The sequence below is a fragment of the Ranitomeya variabilis genome, chromosome 8, assembly GCF_051348905.1.
Source record: "Ranitomeya variabilis isolate aRanVar5 chromosome 8, aRanVar5.hap1, whole genome shotgun sequence".
Lineage (NCBI taxonomy): Eukaryota > Metazoa > Chordata > Amphibia > Anura > Dendrobatidae > Ranitomeya > Ranitomeya variabilis.
Window position 1 is genome coordinate 158,833,611 of NC_135239.1, and position 18,179 is coordinate 158,851,789.

Genomic DNA, 18,179 nt, shown 5'->3' on the forward strand with positions numbered 1-18,179 from the left:
GTCTGCCATCCTACTGCCTGCCCGTGTATCCTCCCACAAATAAATAACAGCACGCCTCTGTTCGCACAGTCTCTGAAGCATGTGCAGTGTTGAGTTCCACCTTGTTGCAACGTCTATGATTAGGCGATGCTGGGGAAGGTTCAAAGACCGCTGATAGGTCTGCATACGGCTGGCGTGTACAGGCGAACGTCGGATATGTGAGCAAAGTGCACGCACTTTGAGGAGCAGGTCGGAGAACCCAGGATAAGTTTTCAATAAGCACTGCACCACCAGGTTTAAGGTGTGAGCCAGGCAAGGAATGTGTTTCAGTTGGGAAAGGGAGATGGCAGCCATGAAATTCCTTCCGTTATCACTCACTACCTTGCCTGCCTCAAGATCTACTGTGCCCAGCCACGACTGCGTTTCTTGTTGCAAGAACTCGGACAGAACTTCCGCGGTGTGTCTGTTGTCGCCCAAGCACTTCATAGCCAATACAGCCTGCTGACGCTTGGCAGTAGCTGGCCCATAATGGGACAACTGGTGTGCAACAGTGTCATCTGCCGATGGAGTGGTTGGCAGACTGCATTCTGTGGAAGAGCTGTAGCTTCTGCAGGAGGACGAGGAGGAGGAGGAGGAGGGGGTGCGAACGCCTACAGCCAACTGTTTCCTAGACCGTGGGCTGGGCACAACTGTCCCTAAATTGATGTCGCCTGTGGACCCTGCATCCACCACATTCACCCAGTGTGCCGTGATGGACACATAACGTCCCTGGCCATGCCTACTGGTCCATGCATCTGTAGTCAGGTGCACCTTTGTACTCACAGATTGCCTGAGTGCATGGACGATGCGCTGTTTAACATGCTGGTGCAGGGCTGGGATGGCTTTTCTGGAAAAAAAGTGTCGACTGGGTAGCTCGTATCGTGGTTCAGCGTACTCCATCAGGGCTTTGAAAGCTTCGCTTTCAACTAACCGGTAGGGCATCATCTCTAACGAGATTAGTCTAGCTATGTGGGCGTTAAAACACTGTGTACGCGGATGCGAGGATAAGTACTTCCTTTTTCTAACCAGAGTCTCATGTAGGGTGAGCTGGACTGGAGAGCTGGAGATCGTGGAACTTTCGGGTGTGCCGGTGTACATGGCAGACTGAGAGACGGTTGGAGACGGTATTGTTTCCGCCGGTGCCCTAGATGCAATATTTCCTCCTACAAAACTGGTGATTCCCTGACCCTGACTGCTTTTGGCTGGCAAAGAAACCTGCACAGATACTGCCGGTGGTGCGGAAAATGGTGGCCTTACAGTGACGGAAGGGATGTTGCGTTGCTGACTAGCTTCATTGGCCGAGGGTGCTACAACCTTGAGGGACGTTTGGTAGTTAGTCCAGGCTTGAAAATGCATGGTGGTTAAGTGTCTATGCATGCAACTAGTATTTAGACTTTTCAGATTCTGACCTCTGCTTAAGCTAGTTGAACATTTTTGACAGATGACTTTGCGCTGATCAGTTGGATGTTGTTTAAAAAAATGCCAGACTGCACTCTTCCTAGACTCGGATCCCTTTTCAGGGATTGCAGACTGAGCTTTAACCGGATGGCAACGCTGTGCTCCAACAGGTTTTGGCTTTGACACGCGTTTTGGGCCAGATACGGGCCCGGCAGATGGAACCTGTTGCGATGTTGATGCCTGCTGCGGCCCCTCCTCCACCTCCGCTTCTGAACTACTGCCGCCTGCACCCTGTTCCCCCAATGGCTGCCAATCGGGGTCAATAACTGGGTCATCTATTACCTCCTCTTCGAGCTCGTGTGCAACTTCGTCTGTGTCACTGTGTCGGTCGGTGGTATAGCGTTCGTGGCGGGGCAACATAGTCTCATCACGGTCTGATTGTGGATCTGTACCCTGAGAGGGCAATGTGGTGGTCTGAGTCAAAGGAGCAGCATAGTACTCTGGCTGTGGCTGTGCATCAGTGCACTCCATGTCAGAATATACTTGTAATGGGCATGGCCTGTTAAATGTTTCACTTTCTAAGCCAGGGACGGTATGTGTAAAGAGCTCCATGGAGTGACCCGTTGTGTCGCCTGCTGCATCCTTCTCTCTTGTTGTAGTTTTTGCTGAGGAGGACAAGGAAGCGACTTGTCCCTGACCGTGAACATCCACAAGCGACGCGCTGCTTTTACATTTACCAGTTTCGGAAGAGGAGGCAAAAGAGCTAGAGGCTGAGTCTGCAATGTAAGCCAAAACTTGCTGTTGCTGCTCCGCCTTTAAAAGCGGTTTTCCTACTCCCAGAAAAGAGAGCGTTCGAGGCCTTGTGTAGCCTGACGACGAAACTGGCTCCACAGCTCCAGACTTAGGTGGAATATTTTTATCCCCACGACCACCTGATGCTCCACTACCACTACCATCATTACCAGCTGACAATGAACGCCCACGACGACCTCTTGCACCAGACTTCCTCATTGTTTTAAAATCTTAACCAAAGTAACTTTATTTGTTGCTGTCAAACAACTTACACGGTGAGCTATAACTTCAGTATGATTTCAATATCCCTTAACAGGTTGGTGAGACCACAAGGAAAATCAGGCACAATGTTACACACTCTGTTTTCTGTGGCACAAAATCACAGAGATGACACACACGCAGGACTGTCACTCAAGCACTAATGTCAATATTAATCTCCCACCTAATTTATTTATTTTTTTTTCTCAGGGAGACTTTAGAAACCAAATAATATTTAAAAAAAAAAAAAAAAAAAAAAAAAAGGCTTTCTATGGCCCACAATTAGAGAGAGAGAGGTGGCACACCCAGGAGTCAAGACTGGCGCACAAGCTGAAAGGGCAATATTACTCTCCCACTGTTTTTTTAAGTTTTTTTTTTATTTCAGGGAGACTTTAGAAACCAAATAATATTAAAAAAACCAAAAAAAAAAATAGCCTTTCTATGGCCCACTGAATGAGAGAGAGAGAGGTGGCACACCCAGGAGTCAAGACTGGCACACAAGCTGAAAGGGCAATATTACTCTCCCACTGTTTTTTTATGTATTTTTTGTTTTTTAAGGGAGACTTTAGAAACCCAATAATATTTTAAAAAAAAAATAAATAGGCTTTCTATGGCCCACTGAATGAGAGGGAGAGAGGTGGCACACCCAGGAGTCAAGACTGGCACACAAGCTGAAAGGGCAATATTACTCTCCCACGGTTTTTTTATGTTTTTTTTTTTTTTTTCAGGGAGACTTTAGAAACCAAATAATAAGAAAAAAAATAAATAAATAAATAGGCTTTCTATAGCCCACTGAATGAGAGATAGCACACACAGCAGTGGCACACAAGCCCTGACTGAGGCCAATATTTTTCTCCCACTGATTGATGTAGTGTTTTTGTGTTGAGGTAGATTTTAGAACACAAATCAAGGAAAAAAAAAAAAAAATGCTTTCTATGGCCCACTGAATGAGAGAGAGGTGGCACACCCAGGAGTCAAGACTGGCACACAAGCTGAAAGGGCAATATTACTCTCCCACTGTTTTTTTATGTATTTTTTGTTTTTTAAGGGAGACTTTAGAAACCCAATAATATTTAAAAAAAAAAATAAATAGGCTTTCTATGGCCCACTGAATGAGAGGGAGAGAGGTGGCACACCCAGGAGTCAAGACTGGCACACAAGCTGAAAGGGCAATATTACTCTCCCACTGTTTTTTTATGTTTTTTTTTTTTTTTAAGGGAGACTTTAGAAACCCAATAATATTTAAAAAAAAAAATAAATAGGCTTTCTATGGCCCACTGAATGAGAGGGAGAGAGGTGGCACACCCAGGAGTCAAGACTGGCACACAAGCTGAAAGGGCAATATTACTCTCCCACTGTTTTTTTATGTATTTTTTGTTTTTTAAGGGAGACTTTAGAAACCAAATAATATTTAAAAAAAAAAATAAATAGGCTTTCTATGGCCCACTGAATGAGAGGGAGAGAGGTGGCACACCCAGGAGTCAAGACTGGCACACAAGCTGAAAGGGCAATATTACTCTCCCACTGTTTTTTTAGGTATTTTTTTTTTTTTTCAGGGAGACTTTAGAAACCAAATAATATTAAAAAAAATAAAAAAATAAATAGGCTTTCTATAGCCCACTGAATGAGAGATAGCACACACAGCAGTGGCACACAAGCCCTGACTGAGGCCAATATTTTTCTCCCACTGATTGATGTAGTGTTTTTGTGTTGAGGTAGAATTTAGAACACAAATCACGGAAAAAATAAATAGGCTTTCTATGGCCCACAATTAGAGAGAGGTGGCACACCCAGGAGTCAAGACTGGCACACAAGCTGAAAGGGCAATATTACTCTCCCACTGTTTTTTTAGGTATTTTTTTTTTTTTCAGGGAGACTTTAGAAACCAAATAATATAAAAAAAAATAAATAAATAAATAGGCTTTCTATAGCCCACTGAATGAGAGATAGCACACACAGCAGTGGCACACAAGCCCTGACTGAGGCCAATATTTTTCTCCCACTGATTGATGTAGTGTTTTTGTGTTGAGGTAGAATTTAGAACACAAATCACGGAAAAAATAAATAGGCTTTCTATGGCCCACTCAGTGAGAGATGGCACACACAGGGATGGCACTGTAGCAGAAATGCCAATCTTAATCTCCCACAAAAAAAACAAAAAAAAAACAGGGACTGTCCTACAATTACTATCTCCCTACAGTAATCTAAGCCAGGTATGGCAGGCAGCAATAGGAGTGGACTGATGCACAAATTAAATAAAAAGTGTGGACAAACAAAAAAGATAGCTGTGCAGAAAGGAAGGAACAAGAGGATATGTGCTTTGAAAAAAGCAGTTGGTTTCCACAGTGGCGTACACACAGCAATACAGCTATCACGGAGCCTTCTAGGGCAGCCCAATGAGCTACAGCGCTGAGGGGAAAAAAAAAAAAAAATAGCTTCCACAGTCCCTGCACACCGAAGGTGGTGTTGGACAGTGGAAATCGCTGCAGCACAAGCGGTTTGGTGGTTAGTGGACCCTGCCTAACGCTCTCCCTGCTTCTGACGAAGCGGCAGCAACCTGTCCCTAAGCTCAGATCAGCAGCAGTAAGATGGCGGTCGGCGGGAACGCCCCTTTATAGCCCCTGTGACGCCGCAGACAGCAAGCCAATCACTGCAATGCCCTTCTCTAAGATGGTGGGGACCAGGATCTATGTCATCACGCTGCCCACACTCTGCGTTCACCTTCATTGGCTGAGAAATGGCGCTTTTCGCGTCATTGAAACGCGACTTTGGCGCGAAAGTCGCGTACCGCATGGCCGACAAGCACAGGGGTCGGATCGGGTTTCATGAGACGCCGACTTAGCCAAAAGTCGGCGACTTTTGAAAATGATCGACCCGTTTCGCTCAACCCTACTTGTGAGGATCGGAGGTTGCGTGCAGGTAAGTACCGGGAGACGAGGCCACAGATGTATGGAGGAGACAGGTTGTGGATGGCTTTGTATGTCATGGTTAGGGTTTTGTACTGGAGTCTCTGGGCAATAGGGAGCCAGTGAAGTAATTGACAGAGGGGAGAGGCCGGGGAATAGCGGGGGGACAGGTGGATTAGTCGGGCAGCAGAGTTTAGAATAGATTGGAGGGGTGCGAGAGTGTTCGAGGGGAGGCCACAGAGCAGGAGGTTGCAGTAGTCAAGGCGAGAGATGATGAGGGCATGGACTAGGGTTTTTGCAGATTCTTGGTTGAAGAATGAATGGATTCGTGAAATATTTTTGAGTTGAAGTCGGCAGGAAGTGGAAAGGGCTTGGATATGTGGTTTGAAGGAGAGATCAGCGTCAAGGATTACCCCGAGGCAGAGAGCTTGTGGGACTGGGGAGAGTGGGCAGCCATTTACTATAATGGTTAGGTTCGTTGGGGGGTCACGTGAGATGGGGGCGAGATGATGAATTCTGTTTTGTCCATGTTAAGTTTCAGAAATCTAGCGGAGAAGAAGGATGAAATAGTGGACAGACATTGAGGGATTCTGGTTAGTAGGGAGGTGATATCTGGTCCAGAGATGTAGATCTGTGTGTCATCAGCATAGAAGGGATACTGAAAGCCATGAGATTCTATGAGCTGTCCCAGGCCAAAGGTGTAAATGGAGAAGAGCAGGGGCCCAAGGACTGAACCTTGTGGGACTCCGACAGATAGGGGGCGAGGTGAGGAGGTGGTGTGTGAGTGGGAGACGCTGAATGTCCGGTCTGTTAGGTATGATGAGATCCAGGATAGGGCCAAGTCTGTGATGCCCAGGGATCAGAGGGTCTGTAATAATAGGGAATAGTCCACTGTGTCAAAGGCAGCCGACAGGTCGAGGGAGGAGGACAGAGTAGTGTCGCTTGCTCTTGGCGGTTAAGAGGTCGTTGGTGACCTTAGTTAGGGCAGTTTCAGTGGAATGGTGTGACCGGAAGCCAGATTGTAAGCGGTCAAAGAGGGAGCAAGAAGAGAGATGGGAGGACAGTTCAAGGTAAACGTGTTGTTCCAGTAGTTTGGAGGCATAAGGGAGAAGTGATATAGGGCGATCGCTAGATACAGAGGATGGGTCAAGACAGGGCTTTTTGAGGATAGGTGTGATGGAGGCATGTTTAAAGCTTGAGGGGAAAACACCAGTTGTTAGTGATAGGTTGAAGAGATGGGTTAGGGTTGGGATGAAGACTGTGGTGAGGTTTGGGATGAGGTGGGATGGGAGCGGGTCAAGTGCACAGGTGGTGAGATGCGATCTTGAGAGTAGAGTGGAGAGTTGATCTTCTGTAATGGTGGAGAAGTTGGTTTTGGAGGTGGAGGGCTGGGAAGTCGGGAGGAAGGGCTCTGGGGGTTGTTGACCAAAACAGTCTCTGATGCTAACAATCTTCTGCTTGAAAAATGCTAGATGGGCCCGTCTGGCAGTGGATACCATAACCAACACTTTTAACAGTATCCTCAGGATGCTGATACTGTTAATAACTGTAGTTGTGCAGAGAGCCATAGGCTCCCTGCTCTGCCCCTTATTCAGACCGGCTGCTTCCTGCCTTTTGACATGCAAGAGGCTGGCAGTATGCTGGGGAAGTTGCGCTGCCTATACAGGATCAGAGGAGGAACACACCACTGCTCAACGTGAGAGCTGGCTGAGGTGAGCATTAGTTTATTTTCATTATTTGCCAGTACCAGGGGTGTTATTATTAGTACTTTTGGGATCATCATGTTAAGAAGATGCCCACAGAGCCTCCCATCAGTAATAATGCCCCCAAAGTGCTCAGTCAGTAGTAATGCCTAATGTGTCCCATTAGTAATAATCCCCAAGATTGCTCCTATCAATGTTTCCAGAGAGCCCCCACAAAAAAAAATAAAGTTTATCCTTACCTAATCTTCTTCCTCAACATCCAAAGCCACAAAGTCCTCCTCTGCCCTTAAAATCAACAGTGGGCGAAGGAGTGACATCTTGAAGCCTATAGGCCTACAGCAGCCTGAGGCCTACAAGACAGTGAGTGCTAGGACGGGGGTCTCTGTTCTATCATCACCAGTTCAAATTGCATTGGTGTCATGTTGATGCAATTGTAGTTCACACTTTTACTCATCAGAGATCTGGGGCTCCAAGCCTGGTGTTAGTAACTCCACAGCTCCTTATCAGGATTTTTCATTTCCTTTTCCGGAATTACTTTGTTGGACTTCCAAACAATTTATCTGAGCATCATAAATTAGATGTGTCTGACAGGAAGAAAAAAAGCCATCAAAATTAGGAAATGTCCTCTCTAGTAATTATTTCACTATCCTCTGTGTCAAATCTTCTCCATCTATTCAGATATACAGACAGTCTGATGAAAATCTAAAAAATTGAAAGACATTTCACCACCACGTTCTGTTATGCCTGGAGAATTCTGTGAATAAACAAATCCTTTGTAACTTTGGGTATATGTAAAACATTTTCAAAGGATTTGTTTATTCACAGAATTCTCCAGGCATAACAGAACCTGGTGGGAGCCTTAATCCTGCACCTCTTCCACTATTCCGGAGCACCGTGATTTTCAGTTCTTTGAAATTATTTGCCAGAAGTAAAAGAACTATAAGATTGTAGGGTGTGACAAACGGCCCAACCTAATTAGTTAGAAGTGTGTGACTTGAATTACATAAGAAGTAAGAAGTGCACCTAACACGAGAGACAGTTTCAAAGTTTCATAGTTAATATGGTTGAAAAAAATGCATGTCCATCAAATTCAACCGAAGGATGGAAATTGTCTCTACAGAGAGGAAAAGGCCTTGAACTCTAGTGCCACCTATTGGAAGCAGCTATCCTAGTATAAGACCATATCAACCCTTCATGAGCCTTGCAACGTGATTAGGATAAAAGCCAAACTAGAATCTCAATCTGCAGACACTGTGTTTCAGAGTGTTGCCCCTTGTCAGTGCAAAGTGTGAGAACTGATTTGGCTAGGTGAGAGGCTCTGAACTGGGGTCTAAGGGGTAACGTTTCTCCTTATGGAGAATGACATGTCAAGACTAGTATGTCAGAGTGAGGAGACTTAAGAGCCATGCATGCTCCTCTGAGAAATTAAATATGTAATTTTTCTCTTTAGAGAGGAAGAGGACTTCCACTCTAGCGTCACCTATTGAAAGCAGTGATCCTAAAAGTCAATACTGACTCCGCAACAAGCCTTACAATATGGAGAATGCTTGGCTTTTAAGTGTCCTCACTTTGACGTGCCAGGCTTGACATGTAACTCTCCGGAAGGAGAAATGTTACCCTTTAGAACTGAGGAATGGGAAAAGAGAAAAAAAAATGGGTTTAAAGGGACTCTGTCACCTGAATTTGGAGGGAACAATTTTCAGCCATAGGGGCGGGGTTTTCGGGTGTTTGATCACCCTTTCCTTACCCGCTGGCTGCAATATTGGATTGAAGTTAATTTTCTGTCCTCCGTAGTACATGCCTGCACAAGGCAATCTTGCCTTACGCAGGCGTGTACTATGGAGGACAGAGAATCAACTTCAATCCAATATTGCAGCCAGCATGCAGCCAGCGGGTAAGGAAAGGGTGAATCAAACACCCGAAAACCCCGCCCCTATGGCTGAAAATTGTTCCCTCCAAATTCAGGTGACAGAGTTCCTTTAAGTAAATCTATAGTGTATGATCCAGGCTGCCCTAAAAGAGCATGTTTTTCCTTTTTGATCCCGAGTGGTGACCAGCTGGATCAATATTCAGAACTTACAGTTACATAGGCATTTGGTACTTTTGTTTTTCCACAGATTGACCCTTTCTTTCTCTAGACGGAAGATGTGCATCAGCTTTTGACTATGTTATTTGTATAGGTCATTTATGGACATGAACAGGTTTAAGGGGTTTCACATGTTTAAAAAAGTGGATCCCAATTGTTGCTTGTCATGTAAAATCTAGGGGTGCAATGATCATATTGACACTACAGGTGTGCCACAGAATTTTATACCATTGGGCAGTGAAGAAAAAGTTAAACTTTTACAATCAAAATTTTGTTGTAGCCCCAGATTTTAAATTTTTACACTGGGGAATGGGTAAAAATGGCACCAAAATTTGTCCCACAATCTCTGCTGAATGTAGAAATACCCTATATGCAGCTGTACAGTACTTAGCCACATGGCGAAACTCGGGAGGGAGGAAGCGCTATTTTCCTCCTGGAGCGCAGATTTTCCTAGACTAGTTTGCGGATTCCATATACAGAGCCCCAAAGTGCTAGAAGAGCAAAATCCGGCTTCAAGTTACCCCATTTTGGAAACTATAACCCATTGGGAATTTATCTACAGGTGCAGTGACAATTTTGACTCCATGGGTGTTTTCCAGAAACAAGCAACAGTGGATGTTGCAGAGTGAAAATTGCAAACTGCTGTTATAGTCATCAGTACATTGTGGTCACCAATATATTGCAGTGCCCACTACGTTATGCCTAGCTCATGCTTCTGGAGACACGCATTTGGATTTGCCTCGTATGATGAGAAAGCAGTTTTTTGCCTTTTTTTTTCTGTGTTCACTGAAGGGGTTAACTAGCAGGACAGTTTTATTGGGCTGGACAGTTTTACAGGATGGGTCATTCCGGATGCAGCGACCCTAAATAGGTGTACTTTTTTTTTTTTTTACATAAAAACATATTTATTTATTAGATTAATACTTTTACGTTTTTTTGTTCTTTATTTTGTGACTTTTTATATTTAATAACCAACTTGTTTACATTGTCCCAAGATGGGACACCACTTTTTCCCTGCCATGATATAATACTCTGCATTTTAGGGCATTAGAACAGTGCATCACAGGCAGGGAGGAGGCGTGTCAGCTGCTGCTCTGAGCGGGAGCTTACAGACCACCGTCCCTGGGTGACTCCACTGCCATCTTCCGGCCTGGGATCACCATGGAGACCATCGGCACAACACAATTGCATTGTGCAAATGGGAAGAGAGGGAGCTCTCTCCCTGTGCGATGCCCATCAATGTTGCTGTCACTATTGACAATGGCATCAGAGGGGTTAAACTCCCATGATTGTGGGTTTGTCTGCAGAGTGTCAGCTCTCATGCAGAACGGACACCCAGGGGCTTAGCTTCAGGGAGAATAAAAGGATCGGCCATTGGAATTTCAACTTGTCGATTCTTCTTCTCCTGGCATCATCTGTCAGGGAGAATTGGAAGGCCACCATACAGCTTAGGGTGTCAGCCAATCTCTCAATGATAAGACAGTTTTCAAGACTTTAGACTAAGGTGTATGGGGGCCTAGGGTTTGGTTGAATCCATGCAATCTAGCAAGATAAAGTTTCCATGTTGGCCAATTTTACTTGAGTTTCCATTGATACCTTTAGATTTACTACCTCTAATTGTGTTATCGCTTCTTTACTGAGGATCGTTCTTGAAATTTATTTAGAATGTCTAATTGGACGTAGCTCCATATATTGTTGGACTCACTGTTGTCTTCATATCTGTTTCAAGGTCTTTAAAATTTCTACTGTTTTTCATTTCTTGTTCAATTGTGATTCTTTTTTTCTTTAATAAAAAGAAAGTTGAAAAAAAAGAAAGTTTCCATGTTGGCGAGCAGCAGGTCATATTCTGTGCCACATTAAGTCCTACAACCCGATGAACAGCCATCTTTTCACAGGGCAGCATTGTCCGGCATACAGCCCATTTTGAATGTCAGCCGTTTACATATTCATTCTCGATATAAGATTTGGCAGCCATGTCAGTCATATTTGCGGCTAAACTTTTTTTTCTCTCAATAATGGTTTACAATTCTTGTTTATATGCCACTATATAAAAGGAACAAAGGCTCTAAAATACAAGAGGGGGAAAAAAAAAGTAAAAAAAAAAATTCAGACACATAGGCGATATCAGCTTGTTTAGAGAACTAAGTGGGGAAAACATAGTATAAATTAACAAATAAAATAAAGTAGTATAATAAGTTTAAATGCTTTGGTAGGTAGACAAATATTTAGTGCATATCTTAATAGCCCGCAGCACTGTGTTTAGTTTTTTTTTGGCCGATGATGTGTCCATACCATAAAAAAATTCAAACCTCCTTTCCGACCCTCAGAGCGTCGCTCTTATAAACCACCATTGCCTATCTCATGATCATCAGCAGACTACTAGACAGGATCATCTCACTACTATTTGCTTGGATCCCAGCACCCCCCCTGCAATTTTCCACATTTACTAGTGATGTCCCAAATTGGCAGACAGGGCGACTAGGACAGATACTAGAGCACTGTGATGGCACCTCTATCTTGGGTAGATATTTGACATTTCAAATAATACATTGTCCTCAAAGTAGTTTTATTATCCAGGGAGCAGCCCTGGGTGTTATAAATTTAGATCTTTAGCCTCACCCATCCACAGAGGCAGCCATTTATTTGAGCATGCACCACCACCTAAGGGCTCATTTACACATCAGTTTTTTTGTATATGACTGCTATCCTTGTTTTTCACGGATATCACCTGTACCTATAGATGTTCACATGTCCATGATTTTTTTTTCAGACAGAATGGTCTGTGCAAAATCACATAGGTCTGTGTGATATTGATCTGAGTGTCAGATCAAACTCTGAAATGAAAGTCTATGGGTTTGTGAAGGAGAAAAAAAAAATAAAATAATTGGACAGGACTGGGATGCCATCTCTGTGCAGTCCATTTTTCACTAACTGATAGAGGGGAGAAGGTGGAGAAACTTTCTCAGTGATTTTGCACAAGAATTTGTAAGCCAAAACTAGTAGGAGTATAAAACAAACAAAATGGTTCTAAAACTGAAAATCTTTCCATTATCCAAGTGGTCCAATGTGAATGAGCACCTGTTAACTAGACATAAGCGAATATCTTCGGCTCCCTCCTTATTCTGCAAACTATAGCGCTTACTGAATAAGCTGCAGAGGGAACCCGGAAACATGGAGCGCGCCGGCTGATCAGCGCCGCAGCTGCATGTGTCGCGGCTGTGTCACAGCACATGCATGGACATCCTGTGTGTTGGGCTCTCCATGCATGTGCTGTGACTGTCACACAGCCGCGACACATGCAGCTTTGGCTCGTAACAGCTGATCAGGTATCCAGGTTCCAGCGGCAGCTTGTTCGGTTAGTGCTATAGCTTGCCAAATAAGGAGGGAGACGAAGATATTCTCTCATCTCTACTTATAACATAATTCTTAGGCCCAGTATTTTGTGCTAAACAATTTCATAGAATATCTTTGTTGAAGCTTGAGGTTTTTTTTCTTGATATAAACAGAATAAGCCAGGAATTTTTGGTGTAAATGAGCAGAAAATAAAAAAATTGAACAAAGTATACATTCAGGTAAGTGGTCTTAGTCAGTCAGTATCCGTGCATAGGAAAAAGTATGACTTCGCTACATCTCCAGACTGATGACACTGACCGTTTCTCATACGTAAAAAAAAAGAAAAAAAAACCCTGAAGAAGTAGAAATGAGGCCCAACTCACACAGGATCAGACTTCTAGTGATCGTACATTTATCATATTTCTTATGGTTAAGGGAAATTCCTGGGGAAAACTTGACTTAGAACAAAGCTTAGTCATGAAACTGGAGACATTTTATTCTCTATAATGTGTAATATAAGGCTACTTTCTCTATTTCTTATTGCCGACGGCATTACATTTTTTTGTTTCTTTAATTTATACAGGTTTAATCAATTTGATGTTTGTTCACTTAATTACAAATACAAAACTATCAATGGAAAGCTCAACACAAAAAGAAATAGTCTGCTGCTTTTTTATTTTTGGAATGTACTTTTATTTATATTCTTTATCCCAAAATCCAATAAAACACTGAGTGCAGCAGATAACATAGATCATTTTATATATTTATATATGCAGTATAACAGAAATATAAAATCCAGAAAACAGAGCAGAATTACATAGATGCAGGCTTGGCCTGCTAATATCAAACCCACAAGACTATTATTGCCAGCTAGGCACCAATTTCTGACACACGATATTGAAATATATATATATTTTTTCTTATACACATACCATTGAAAAGAAAATAAGACAAAACCCAATTCCATGCAAGAAAACAAAATAAAATGCATATAATATATTAACATGGTAATTACAAAATACATTTTCATTTGTTTTTAAAATGACGGAATCCTTCATTCTCATTTGATAAGTGAAGAACCCACTACTCTTAACATTTTAAAAAGGGATGAGAGGGTTTTATTAGTTTTTAGATTTCTCCTAAATTTCAAATCATTGTCGGAAACTGAGCTTTCCCCCATCAGTGTAGTACATTTTTCATTTTTTGCACAGAAAAATTAAAAAAGTAGTGAGGAGCCATTTCCTGCCAGACTATAGCATTACATTGCAGCCATTCAAATTAATGACTAGCCATCCATGTAATGTGAAAACCGTTTGCCAAAGACCTTTATGTAGTTACTCTCTGCTTTGGTCTTGTAGAGACAACCACTTCAATTTATGGTTTTGCAGAAATAAAACACAAAACATTGTATATGCATATATGACATTTGCAGAAGCTACCATTACTGCACAAGTTCATGCAGATGAATGACTTATCAGTCGCATAGTAATCCAAGTTGTGCAATGCGTGAGTACAAAAAACCCCAAAATAAATAGAATGTTTTATTTTTCTGTCATTTGTCCTAGAAGCGCAAATATCACCAATAAAAGATATAGCTATATGCACAAAGCGCATCAGAGAAAGACTAAGCATAGAGCCTGTGTGGAGAGGCACAACCTTGTCGTAAAGAGTCGTCATCGCTTGCTTACACTGCACATACAACTATGAAGCTTCGGATTAGCATGATCTTCAAAATTATTTCTTAGACATAATATTTTTCCAATAGAAAATTACAGAATGTTACTTGTTAAGCAGAGTAGCTGTGCATCCATCCTCATTGCCATTTAGTAGCTTACAAATATTTTTAAAAACCAGCACCAAAAAAGGAAACTATGTATTCCATAGTGTCCCATATGCACCTTAAAACAAAAACTTCAAAAGCCAAAATTGATTCGGCAAAAATGGTAACACTGAAATCTAAGACTCCTCCCTAATACAACAAAACATGTTCCTTGATAATACAGTACACTGCGATTCCTACAGATAAATAGGTCACCTTTTAGCATTTCAGAGCCAATAGTCAAAGCTACTCTCTGAGGCTACTTTCCACATTGCGGTATTTTGGTCAGTATTTTGAATCCACACTTGTATGAAAACCAAGAGTGTAAAAGAAACAAAGAAAACACATAATGGAAAGATTTGCACCAACTCCAAGTTTTGGACCTATAAGTAGGCTAATGTGAATGTCCACCGTTTAATATCAAGTATAGGTCCAGCACTATGCGCTAAACAATTTCATAACATCACTGAGGCTTGAGCTTTTTTTTCTGATACATAAAAGGAATAAACCAGGAATCTTTGGTTTAAGATGTTCGTGGACATAAAAACAAAAACTGAATAAAGTATAAATTCTGGCAGATGGTTTCTCCATATCCTTGCATGACAAAGTGGGATCTACATCTCCAGACATACACAATGTGTAACAATGACAGCAATCAGAGCAAATCACTTCCATATTGCATCGGTTGTGCTACTAATATATTACTGTGTCAAGTATGCAATATGGGGTCATCCACTACTGGACAACCACAGCTTAAATCCAGACCCCACACTCGCCTATCCCATCGGCACTGTTCCAGCAACGTTGCCGCTGTTTCTAAAGAGTGACGTGCAGGCTGCATCCAGTGGCCTCTTTTTGGCTGAAGGTTAGCACTTTTCCCCCCCATCGGGGAGGATGTCCACTCTTGCCTACATGGTAAGGCTGTAGCTGACACACGCCCGGAGGAGTGTTGCATGCTGGCTGCAGAACAGTAAGTCACGTCGCTTTCCGGGATCAGTGGCAAAACATTGCAAGAACAGGGCTGCTGCAGCAGGCAAGCGTAGATTCTTTTTTGCTTTAAAAGGGGTCGCCCACTACTGGGCAATCCCAGTTCAACCACTGCAAGACACCAATTAAAATAAAGTCTTAAATAACACCCCTACCTTAAACAAAATGCAAAGGCAAAAGCGAATCTCGCAATATAGACATTAATATGAAATGTATCTAAAAGAAAACCAGTAAATAAGCAGGTAAGTGACATAATTGCAACATTTGTACAAGGGCATAGTAACTGTACAGCAGTGCTTCTGAAAAGGTGAGGCACACCTCTTTGGTGAGGCGCCCTCTAGCTGATGGTGAGGCACACCTCCTTGGTGAGATGCCCCATAGCTGCTGGTGAGGCACCCCCTCCTTGGTGAGGCACCCCCCTAGCTGATGGTGAGACACACGTCCTTGGTGAGGCGCCCCCTAGCTGTTGGTGAGGCACACCTCCTTGGTGAGGCGCCCCCTAGCTGTTGGTGAGGCACACCTCCTTGGTGAGACACCCCCTAGCTGTTGGTGAGGCACAGCTCCTTGGCGAGTCGCCCCCTAGCTGTTGGTGAGGCACAGCTCCTTGGCGAGTCGCCCCCTAGCTGTTGGTGAGGCACACCTCCTTGGCGAGGCGCCCCCTAGCTGTTGGTGAGGCACACCTCCTTGGCGAGGCGCCCCCTAGCTGTTGGTGAGGCACACCTCCTTGGTGAGGCGCCCCCTAGCTGTTGGTGAGGCACACCTCCTTGGTGAGACACCCCCTAACTGTTGGTGAGGCACACCTCCTTGGTGAGGCGCCCCCTAGCTGATGGTGAGACACACCTCCTTGGTGAGACTCCCCCTAGCTGATGGTGAGGCACTCTTAAGGGAGTTCGTTTTGGCAGAAGTATTCATATTTAGGCCAGGAGCTTCAATGGTTGCACAGATATTGTGTTTAGCACCATAATGGACACTTTGTGCTTATTTTAACGTTACATTTAATTTTTACTGATCTTGGACTACAAAAAAAACGCTAAGGCGCTCATCATGGTTAGCCCTATTGCTTTTGGGACTGTGTGGAGGAAACCAATGCAGAACTAACCACTAAAAAAATTGTTAGGCAAAATTTTCCCAAAGGTCAGAGAGCACCAGTTTTTTTATTTTTGTTCTAGATTACAAAAGTAAGCACCATAATGGGAGAAATTTTGACCTCTTCTGTCTTTTTTAACAAGATCAATACTCATTTTAAATGCAGTTTTTGCAGCCAAAACTAATAAAGGATTCTGAAAACAAGACTTACTATTTTGGGGACTTTCTCCTTTACGTTTGTAGATTTTTAAAGCCAAACTATAAAAGTGTAAGATATGTCAGAAAAGAAAATTAATCTAGTGTTGTACATTTTTACATTTGGGTTGAACCTTCAGATCTGCAGATTGCAATAAAAAAAGAGTTCTCATTATAAGCCTGTTTGTCATATAAATGGATAAAAAAAAAAAAGAACCAACTTCCTAAGTGAAACTTTTGTGTCAAATCTTTACTAATGGTTCCGTGGGAGCGATAATTAACGTTACAATGTAAAAGCCTCATGATTCTTCTTGCTCATCTTCATATACTATTCTTTCATTATATTGTTATATACTCAGGCTGCAGACAGTATTACCAGCAGCACACTTTCATAATGAGTGATCAGACTTGCGGTAAATATTACTGGATCAGAATAGAAATGCAACCCCATAGCGGAGTTTAATTTAATCAACTGAACTAATTAAAGCAGGTAATGAAAATATATACAATTTAGAATTTTTTTCAGTCTGTCAATAAGTAGTATGAAGAATTAAAGCCTATTGGATATGATGCAGGGTTTCATTCTTAGGCTCCTTTCTCACATCAGTTTTACGCCGTCAGTCACAATCCGTTGGCTAGATGGATCCGTCGCAGATTGTGAAAAACTGTTGCGACGGATCTGTTTTGACGGATCCGACTAGGGGGCTGGCTAAATAAATCAGAGCATGCTCAGTTAAAAAAAAAACGGAATCCGTCGCCATAGGCTTCCATTTTAGCAAACGACGGACGGATCAGTCGCTGTCCATTATTTTTCGACAGAGAAAAAACTAACTTTACTTTGTCCTTTGTTTCCGGCCACCGGACAAACAATTTTCGACGGATCCGGCGAACGATGGATGAAATGTGAGGCCGTCTGTTGCAATCCGTCGATAATACAAGTGATGCCGTCGGGTCCGTTTTTTTTTCAACATTTGACAGATTGCGACTGATAGCAAAAAACTGGTGTGTGAAAGAGGCCTTATACAGTCATATGAAAAAGTTTGGGCACCCCTATTAATCTTAAGCTTAATGTTTTATAAAAATTGTTTTTTTTTGCAACAGCTATTTCAGTTTCATATATCTAATAACTGTTGGACACAGTAATGTTTCTGCCTTGAAATGAGGTTTATTGTACTAACAGAAAATGTGCAATCTGCATTCAAACAAAATTTGACAGGTGCATAAGTATGGGCACCCTTATCATTGTCTTGTTTTAAATACTCCTACCTACTTTTTACTGACTTACTAAAGAACTTTTTTGGTTTTGTAACCTCATTGAGTTTTGAACTTCATAGCTAGGTGTATGCAATCATGAGAAAAGCTACTTAAAGTGGCCACTTGCAAGTTGTTCTCCTGTTTGAATCTCCTTTGAAGAGTGGCATCATGGGCTCCTCAAAACAACTGTCAAATGATCTGAAAACAAAGATTATTCAACATAGTTGTTCAGGGGAAGGATACAAAAAGCTGTCTCAGAGATTTAACATGTCAATTTCCACTGTGAGGAACATAGCAAGGAAATGGAAGAACACAGGTACAGTTCTTGTTAAGGCCAAAAGTGG

General features: G+C 42.6%; 1 long non-coding RNA gene across 1 annotated transcript; it reads right to left on the bottom strand.

Moving 5' to 3' along the window:
* Positions 1–13,163: 13,163 nt before the first annotated feature.
* Positions 13,164–15,953, bottom strand: LOC143787995 (uncharacterized). The gene is made up of 2 exons (XR_013218526.1): positions 15,781–15,953; positions 13,164–15,618 (listed from the first exon to the last, which is right to left on the bottom strand). It is a non-coding gene; the product is annotated as an uncharacterized LOC143787995 (long non-coding RNA).
* Between the last annotated feature and the right edge of the window lie 2,226 nt (positions 15,954–18,179).